We start from the raw sequence: 10,628 nt of genomic DNA, 5'->3' as shown, positions 1-10,628 counted from the left end.
AGAGCAACGTGGGTACTGGGCAAAAAGAGTGCAATTAATTAAAAAAAGGCTTCATTCTCTTGGATTTTTTTAAAGAAATGGCAGTGTTCAATTCACATGTAAACCGTATAAAATCATCTCCACTGGTGTGCAATAATCTGTCGATGAAGTTGAGCAAACATTCTCATTTATTACAATCTCACTTCCTTGACAAAAAGTTATATATACTAAGAAAAATCCTCAAAGCCGCTTCAAAATGTCTGATTTTAAATTGCAGTGATAGCTGTACTGAGAAAGATCAGATCATTCAAAATAGATGTATTCCACTAACTGTAACCTGGTTTCTGATTGTCCAGAACATTCTGAATGGACACTGACATTGTCTAAATATTTACGTTTCATGCACAAGTTTCCCAAGGCCCCCATGCAGACAGTGGTTATTTGGGTAATACATCAGGAATGTGGCCCAGGGTAGGTTTGAGTACGGGCCCGATGCTGGCAGTCTATCAAACAGCCTCTGACAGTACAGTCCATTCCTGCCCTCATTATGCTGAGACACTCCAGGTTCTCAGTACAGCGCTGACAGATGTTCAGGTTAATATCTGATCCAGGACTGATGTTAATGCTTAACTTGTTAAAACGTTTTGAAATTGAAAACAAAAACTGTTTCTTAACTATTACTTTAGAACATGCTTGCTAAACTTTAAAACTATTTCCAAAAATACCCTGTAGTTTGGTTTACAGGGTGACTAATACCATCACATCTAGTCTTTCAACACACGTCTTTTTAGTCATATGACCAGAAGCTGACAATAGAATGAATCACCAAATGGATTTGATTTTAACAGATTTGAAATTATGGAAGTTTAAAGAGAACAATATGTACTGGTGTTGTTGTTAGCTAATTAGTGAAAAAGTGTCCATAAAAAAATAAATAATCTAGTTTAAAGAAACATCATATTTTTGTTTAAAATTAATGACATAAAAATGTTATCTTTTGTGACCATCAAGCAAAAAGTAATACAATTTTCACCTTGAAAGCATGTCAGCCTACACAGCTTACTCATGTTTTTATAATTCTAGAAAAAAGTTTTTTAAACAAATATCATGAATTAATCATTCATAAATATAATGAACTTTTTCTTGTCATAAAAATGTCAATATTTTAAAATATCCTTTTTACTTTTTATTTTAGTTTTTTGAATGTTGGTTGCACCACTTGACTTTGATTTGGCAGCGAAACGTTTTTCAAATGTTAATAAAGCGATTCTGTTAAAATATTTTTCTAACAATTATTCATAGAACATTTTACCAAACTGCTTGCTTATTAATCTTTTCTTTTAAAAAATGTCATTATTTTAAAGAGTCTTTTTTTCTTCATCATGGTATCAGACGGACAATTGTATCACCCTGATATTTGTTAACTTACGCAGACCAAAAAAATGTGGAAACATAAAATATGCTCATCATCCAAGTCACTGTATGAATTGCATTTTTTACATTTTTTTTATATAATAACAGATATGGACACAAAAATGAGTGTTGTGTCATTGAACCATACGCATGTTACTATAGGCAAGAACTTTACCATTTGGTACTGCTTTTCAGAGAACTGTGACAGAAGAAGAAACAGAAGAAAGCAAGATTTTCCATTGCATTTTCTTGTCTTACTTCCCGAACTCTAATGAATATTGCCGCTGGCAACAACGGTAAACCGTCTAATGCTGACGAGTGGAAGGGCAGCATTCCACAAGCACTAGAGTTTCACCAGGACAACTTCCTGACATCAAAACTTAAAAGCGGGACATATCAGGAAGGTGACCTTAGAAAATGTCTGTTAAGGAAGAGCGAGCAGCCCTCTTATGGTTAAAAAAAATGCCACCCCCAACTTTCACAGGCACTGTTTACATAACAGGGGAGCATTAGTGGAACGTTTCCAGGGGTTTAATGAACTCCAGAGAGCTCGTCCATGTTAAGAGTTCTTTCATGCTTTATGTAAGACATGATAACACTGACAATACTGTTATGGGTGAAGGAGGAGCTAATACAAAATAAAGTAGTGTGTTTGAAGAGATACTAAAGAGATGATGATGATGATGATGATGAGGCCACAAGAATGGCATAAAGGCAAAAGATGGAAAGTTTATGGGGAATTAAGATGGCTGTGAAAGATCATTGAGAATCTAAGAAAGACGGCTGAAATGTGTCTTTTTATGAACGGTTAACAAACTAGGGCTGTTAGTTGGTGGGCTGCCTGAACGAATATTCAAATAATTGACAATAAAGCATTAAATGTGTTTGAGCGCAGTTTTCTTTCCAGATTTTTTTTTTGTGTGTGTGTGGAAAAATAGCCATTAGGTTTTGATTTAAGCAGTTTATGACCCACAAATTTGCTACATGCTATTGCTAGTCAGTTGCAGGTGCTATTTGGGGGGAGGGACAATCTCATTCCAGAGCTCTAACGTAATTGGATAAAAATAATCAAATTTCATCTAATTGGATAAAAATCTGTGCAGTCATCAATAATTTTGGTTTGGTTACATGGAAAAGAAAAACTGTACATTTAAAACACAATTATCTGAAAAATAAATTTTGTCAAAGTTTAGGATTCCACTAGCATAGATGTGTCAAAACTAAAAGACATTGACAAAAACCTTTCATTTTGATTTCATGGGGTTTTTAAGGAACAAAAAGAGATGCACCCCAAACCAAACACTATTCTCACACGCAAATTTGATTAATTTTGATGAGACAGTGACAAAGGAACAGTCCGAGAACAAAGACACATGCAGACAGAGAGATTAAGGCAGAACGGGGAATTGAGAAACACATGGCAGGAACTGAGCAGGAAATGCAACATTCCATTCTGGAAAGGTCTGGCGCTGCAACCGTGGAGAAAGCGTAAAGCTCAGCCTCCCCCTGTGTCCATTACTCCCAGCTCGGAGAGACTCTCACACTGCAGGACTGGAAAAGAAGTAGGCCAAGAAACTCTGACACATCTGCTCCTTCTCTCTACCTCTGTTTCCATGTTCGTCGCAATATGTCTTCACCGCATTAATTCACCTCCTCCCTCAATTGTGCTGCTTTCTTGGAAATTCAACCATGATTCATTTCAAGGGATTACGTTCTTTTAAACATGTGAGGGGCCTGATGGGAAGTCAGAGCTGAGAGAAACCAGAGGACAGCACTTGGGGCTACAACACTTCAGTGCACAGTGGACTGTTTTAGGACAGAATAAACTTCCAAAATACAACGCTTTATTGGATACAGTTGTATGGCATTACCATGTTGAATTAGTGACTACCATTTTACTACAGTACTCCATGAAGTATCATTGAATACCATGTGATACCATACATTTATGCAATACACTTCCATAGGTGAATCTGTGCATCTAACAAAAATGTCCAGGTAAAAAAATAAATAAATGAATCATTAAATTATTAAATCATTTTACATAGGGAAAATTAAGCCTATTTTAAGACCATAATTTTACATATTTATTATCATTAATATTTAATATTTTACTCAACTAATGTTGAGTAAAACATGGTGGTACTTATTCAAATTCAAATAACACATTATTTTATACGGTAAAAATGTTTGCATTAAGGCAATGAGATTTTGATGGATGAATGTGTATAACTGTCATGAATATAATGCCACAATGCCTTTATATAAATTAATTGCTACCCAGTTATATTGCTGGTATGTTTAGTGAGATTTACCCATATATCAAATTAGTATTAGACCAGTATTATTCTCCAATACCATCACTGTAACATGGTACCACCATAGCATATTTGTAAAAGTAAAAGTAATTATACTCCACATTAACTTCCAAACAAAATTATATTATTGATGTTTCATTAATCATCAGGGATAAGTAGTATATGTTTATTTAATGCCATGCCAGCATCAAAGGCTATTTTCATGGCAAAAACAATTGAAGTATAACAAATACAATAAAAACCAGCAAACAAACAAACACAAGTTATATCACACAGGATTTTTTACATTAACGTGATAAAAATTCTAAAACTTTTCCTGGCAAAATTTTACTAAATAACTCTTTAAGTGAGATAAGCCTTTAATGACAACTGAGCTTGAGGAAATACTGTTAACCTAAAGGTCACTTTAAAAAAAAATCTTTATTCAACTATAAAAGTAAAAGAAAGAGCTGCAATAGAGGCCCTGCAAACCTGTGTGCCATTAAAAATCCAACATGAGTCACAGAATAACTCCCTCCATTTCTTCTCTTCCTCCATACTCCAACTGCAACAAGGTCTCTATAATGTGTTTTTTTCCCCCCACAAGTGCCTGATACAGGCCCAAGTATTTGGAAACACAGCGCTGCTCTCCTCAACTCCAGCTCAACCCCCACCCACTCTTCCATCTAAAGCCTTAATGAAAAGCATGTGCTAGAGATGCTTCATCTTTGCCACTGAAGCTCTGCACCAGTTTCATTCCCTCAGTAGGGGAAAAAAAGACATATTCAGCCCCCCCCCCCCCCCCCCCCATTTCCATTTTATGAGAAGAAAAAAAAAATCACATCTATAAAATCTGAAATTTATGACCAAAGTGACAATTAACAGCGTTTCGGTCATGTATGACAGATGTGGGGGATGCAATCAGCAAGATATCGGTCAAACATATCCAGCGTTTGTACAATTGTAATATCTTTGTAGTGTCTTTATTAATAAACAGGAAGGTTCAAAATGTATTTTAAGACAACATCAGCACATTCAATTTGATTTTTACATTTTAAATTGGTAAATCACACCTATTTTTAAATATTTAAACTGTATATAATAGGAGTGCAAATCGGATGGTTCATCACAATACGATATCGATTCTCACACCCAGAAAATTCTATGATACGATTCGACTCGAGTAGCCTATATCGATCGCTTTATTGATATTGTGATATTATATACCTATTTTACACAAGCAGTTACATACAGCATTATATACCTCATTTGACCATCTGGAGTCGAATCACTGTCTGATTTGTGGTGGCTTCCCCTTGTTCCTGACATTTTACATGACACATCCAGCTTAAGCAATTAACAGATATGAGTGAATGGTGAGACAATGTACCTCACCCATGTGACCGTGTCTGAAATTTAGTGACACATTCCACCACAGGGGTGTCTTGACTTTACTGCCCTGAGGTAAGCAGGTACACAACATGCTGGGACATTGGGTTCACACAAGACACTGTCAATGATAAAACTAATTTAGCACTAGTAGAGACGCAACTTTTTTTTTGGAAAAATCATTTTGAACTTGAACGTTTATAAACAAAGACATATTAGACAATATTACAATTATATCAGGCAGTTTTCAGTTCACAGTCAATTTTAAAAATGTTTCTTATGACTATTAATTTCATAACATCCACCAATCAGAGGACCTTGATCGTCGGATTACCATATGAAATATGAGAGCTCTCTGACCCTCCCATAGACAGCAAGGTAACTACCACGTTCAAGGTCCAGAAAAGTACCAAGATGATCGACAAAGTAGTCCGTGTGACATCAGTGGTTCAACTGTAAAGTTACGAAGATAAGAGAATACTTTTTTGCTCAAAGAAAACAAAAATAACGACTTTATTCCACATTTTCATCTCTACTGCGTCACTTGTGGACGCGAGTTCATGACGCGAGCGTGTGGCGGTGCCGGCGCAGATCAGCGCCGCCACACACGAGGGTGAGTAATTAATGACAGAATTTTCATTTTTGGGTGAACTAACCCTTTAAAGGTTCAGCACGGACCCAAAAAACCAACAACGGAATTTGTCGTCAACTTTTCATTTTCAGTTTCATCAACATTCCTTAGTTAGCGTCATGTCCTTTAATGGGTGTTTTTGTATTATATGGACAAAGCAGATTCCCTCGAGGGGGATGCGGTGTTCTCAGTTGGACACAACATAATTGTAAAACTTTAGGACTTCAGGCTCAGTGGAGAAGGCAATTGGGTGATTTGGAGGCTGAGTCAGCAAGCAGAACTTTGGCCTCTCTGAAAAAAAATAAAGAGGAGGGAGGCAGGGGGGCAAAGGAAGTGAGGGATGGAAAGAGATGGAGAGAGGAGGGAAAAGCGAAAGAGAGCTGGCATTCCTGAACTGCGAGTCAACGCCGCTAGGCACTTTTCTGGCAATAGTTCACTACCTTTACAACAAAAAACACTGGCTTTCCATGGCACTGTTTGGATAACAGGAAGAGAGAGGAGACCATCCGAATGCTGAGCGTCCAGATAATATAGCTGTGGGTTCGTTCAGGAAATGCGACGGACATTTCTTGGAATGTCGTCCATGGCTACCCCAGTAACCCTTTTGGAAATCTGAGTAAACAAGACCTCCCTACATTCAGAGGGAGCACTTAAATGCAAAGCACTCAATGAAAGCATTATGAGGCAGGGCCTGTACAACTGCTAGCAACGGTTAAGTAGTGGTAACTACCACGTTCAAGGTCCAGAAAAGTACCAAGATGATCGACAAAGTAGTCCGTGTGACATCAGTGGTTCAACTGTAAAGTTACGAAGATACGAGAATACTTTTTTGCTCAAAGAAAACAAAAATAACGACTTTATTCCACATTTTCATCTCTACTGCGTCACTTGTGGACGCGAGTTCATGACGCGAGCGTGTGGCGGTGCCGGCGCAGATCTGGGTCAGCGCCGCCACACACGAGGGTGAGTAATTAATGACAGAATTTTCATTTTTGGGTGAACTAACCCTTTAAAGGTTCAGCACGGACCCAAAAAACCAACAACGGAATTTGTCGTCAACTTTTCATTTTCAGTTTCATCAACATTCCTTAGTTAGCGTCATGTCCTTTAATGGGTGTTTTTGTATTATATGGACAAAGCAGATTCCCTCGAGGGGGATGCGGTGTTCTCAGTTGGACACAACATAATTGTAAAACTTTAGGACTTCAGGCTCAGTGGAGAAGGCAATTGGGTGATTTGGAGGCTGAGTCAGCAAGCAGAACTTTGGCCTCTCTGAAAAAAAATAAAGAGGAGGGAGGCAGGGGGGCAAAGGAAGTGAGGGATGGAAAGAGATGGAGAGAGGAGGGAAAAGCGAAAGAGAGCTGGCATTCCTGAACTGCGAGTCAACGCCGCTAGGCACTTTTCTGGCAATAGTTCACTACCTTTACAACAAAAAACACTGGCTTTCCATGGCACTGTTTGGATAACAGGAAGAGAGAGGAGACCATCCGAATGCTGAGCGTCCAGATAATATAGCTGTGGGTTCGTTCAGGAAATGCGACGGACATTTCTTGGAATGTCGTCCATGGCTACCCCAGTAACCCTTTTGGAAATCTGAGTAAACAAGACCTCCCTACATTCAGAGGGAGCACTTAAATGCAAAGCACTCAATGAAAGCATTATGAGGCAGGGCCTGTACAACTGCTAGCAACGGTTAAGTAGTAACGGACAATTAGTTTCACCTAATAAAGTCAGAGCGTTCCTCATAGCTTGGCCTCTTGCTTTGATTTCCAATAACACATGACTGCATTCCTGCCCTATGTAGTGTGCATATCTGTGTCCTGCTCCCCCTCAGCCCTGGGCAGCATTCCTAAGAGTGGGGTGACATCCGTCAGCACGGCCTCTAATGAGCCTAATTCATCACTTAACATAAATTACAACAGAAAACTAAGAACAATGGAAAAGTAAATAAGGTTGACGGCTATAATGAATCTTCAAGAAAACGTGCCTTTTCAACAATAGGCCTGCCTTAAACATCGTTTCTGCGGGACAAATACAGCCTACTTTTTAGTAGCTCATATTCATAGATTATTAACAGTACACATAGCGTTAATGTATGTCTTCAGGCCATATGAAGCAGGTTGACTTGTAGCAAACATGTCAGCATTGCGCATGTCACTATAGCGTCCTATCAACAAAGTAACAGCAATGCAGATTTCTCAAGAGCATTCTCATTCACTGCAAGAGGATGCAAACCATGCGAAGTCTGCATTTTCAAAAACTAACTCATATACTTCAGGTTTTCAAAGCACGACATTAAATACTTTTACACAAGAGTACGCCTCATATTTACAGTCGCATAAATAGGTTTTGGTAACTTTGGCAGGTTAACTAAAACTCGCTCTCTTCAATAACAGTCCTTGTTATTCGAATTAAATAACGATATATATAAAGTTATTTACCTTCATAAGTGTTCGCCAAGTCCCGCTTTATTTCGACCTGCCGCCGGTTTTGTGCGTCCTACGTTTTCAACTCCGTTACACGTTTTCTGTTGATCCCAAAGCCTCTCACACGCTTCACAGATCGTCAATCCGAGGGGACTTTCCGAAAATCTTTGCACCTTTCTTCACATAAAACGCGTTCCCTCTTCCCCATGTCTTTTTTAAGATGGTGAAATGTGTTTTCCACTAGAAGTGTGCTGTGAGGGGAAGGACTAGGGCTGCCCTCCTCTTCATACGGACTGAGAAGTCGCCGCTGCAGCGAAATTACTCAAGAGTTGCGAGGAGAAAAAACAGTTCCCCTTTGCAGAGAACTATAAGGGAATCAAAAGGACTTTTTAAAGCCAGGAGAGCCCTCCTTCGGAGAGTTTGCCGATTGTTCCTGTTCTTCTGCTGGCCTTAAGGAACGTCGCTCAAGCAAGAACAAGACTAAAAGCTTTTGTGTGTCTTTAAGATCAGGAGCCTGTCACAGAGTCTTGTGTGTAGCAGTGACTTCAGAGGAAAATGATTAAAGATTTTAAAGTTGTGCTTTTCTCCACAAGAAATATTTGTCTATAATACAACTCTTAAACATTAACGTTAAAATAATGAGTAATGATAACTAACTTTATCTTGGCGTACTTATAGCAACCAAGCTTACCAGCAAAAGTAGACCAAAACTTGACAACTTCACAAGCTATTGCTTTTAACATTTTGGGAAAAGCCTGCAAGTCGCCAAATATGTTTTCAAAGACATGGGCTACATTCAATTTTACTGTAGAGTTTTTATAAATTGCCCAATCATTTAGGCTGTATTACTGCAGCCGTTGGACAGTCATCATGTGGCTTACCTTTGTAATCAATACATTTTTATAATAACAAATTGATTTGAATAGCTCAAATAGGTTGGTATATTAATCCTACATAATTTAACGGCATACAGTTAGGAGCTGTCAAATATAAAGACAAAGTACCATCTCTTAGTTTTGACAACCACAACAGAGAATTTTTTTAAATAGTGTATTATTGTTAATATTTCTTTGTAGTAACAGAACAGCTGCAGAACAATATCCACTGGCTGCATTTGCAAAAGCTTAATGATAACGGCATGACATCAGGCGGTGCTTAAAAGATGCCTTTCTACTAAATAAACATAGCACACCCTATAATGCCTCTATGCTTTCTTACCTTCTAAGATGAATAGCTCCACATTTGTTTGAAGTAATGCTAGTAATGTTCAGTGGAAGTGTGGGGTTTTGAATAAAACAAAGGGTTGTTACTAACAGGCCCGAACCTGTACAATAAATATATTACCGGTTCCTACCGTAATGAGAAACAGACTATGACAGATATGACAAAAATACTGAGATTTTTTTTTTTGCCTGTGGTTGCAACAATTATTCATGTAAACGAATTCACACATATGCAGCGACATTATGTCAAGGCAGGTAATAAAAAAAGTTCAAACCATGCCTGAAAGTGTCTTTTAGTTTATAAAAAAAATGTAAGACAAAAAAAAAAAAAGAGTCTTACCTAAAACTGAACCGGTGATTTCCAAAAGATCTAATCCAGAAACTCCATTTTCTGTGAAGACATAAATAGGCCTATGTAAAACTATGTTTATTTACTCTATTAATCTTTTGAGGAGTAACTATGTTGGGTGGTGGGTGGTGGGGATCATATTTCTGAGTATATAGGGCTAGTATATAATAATTGTGTTTGAGGTATCACAACATTTTTGCAAACATAAAGAAGAGTGATTCTCAAAACATCATGACAGTGGAAAACTGTAATTGAGCGCCCTCTTGTGATTGCGCCAAGTTTAACAAAGAAAAACAAAAGATTACTTAAAGGGACAGTTCACCCAAATATGAAAATTCTGTCATCATTTACTCACCCTCATGTCGCTCATGAGTTGCTTTCTTATGTTTAACACAAAAGAAGATATTTTGAAGATTGCTGGTAGTCAAACAGTTGGTGGTTGCCATTGACTTCCATAGTATTTTTTTTCTTCCTACTATGGAAGTCAATGGCAACCACCAACTGTTTGATTACCAGCAATCTTCAAAATATCTTCTTTTGTGTTCAACATAAGAAAGCAACTCATACGGGTTTGGGACGACATGAGGGGGAGTAAATGATGACATAATTTTCATTTTTGGGTGAACTATCCCTTTAAGTACAATACAAAAAATCTACTGCCTTTTCATTTTAAAGTCTTTGTGATGTAACTCTTTAGATGTTCGATGAAAATGAATCCCCTCACCCACAAAACTCTGCGCATATTGAGGAAATCCAATATGCTTTATCCATGTAGACACTTGGTCTGGGCTCCAGTCCTCGATTGAAATCATGCTTGCATTTACAATCTCTCCTTCTGCATCGTTTCTTCCTTAGAAAAAACACATTACACAAGTAATGGATATAACATACAAACAATAAACAATTCACTAACATACAGAT

The sequence above is a fragment of the Sinocyclocheilus grahami genome, unplaced genomic scaffold, assembly GCF_001515645.1.
Source record: "Sinocyclocheilus grahami isolate Dianchi unplaced genomic scaffold, SAMN03320097.WGS_v1.1 scaffold39.1, whole genome shotgun sequence".
In the NCBI taxonomy this organism is placed as follows: Eukaryota; Metazoa; Chordata; class Actinopteri; order Cypriniformes; family Cyprinidae; genus Sinocyclocheilus; species Sinocyclocheilus grahami.
This window is presented reverse-complemented; position numbering follows the sequence as displayed.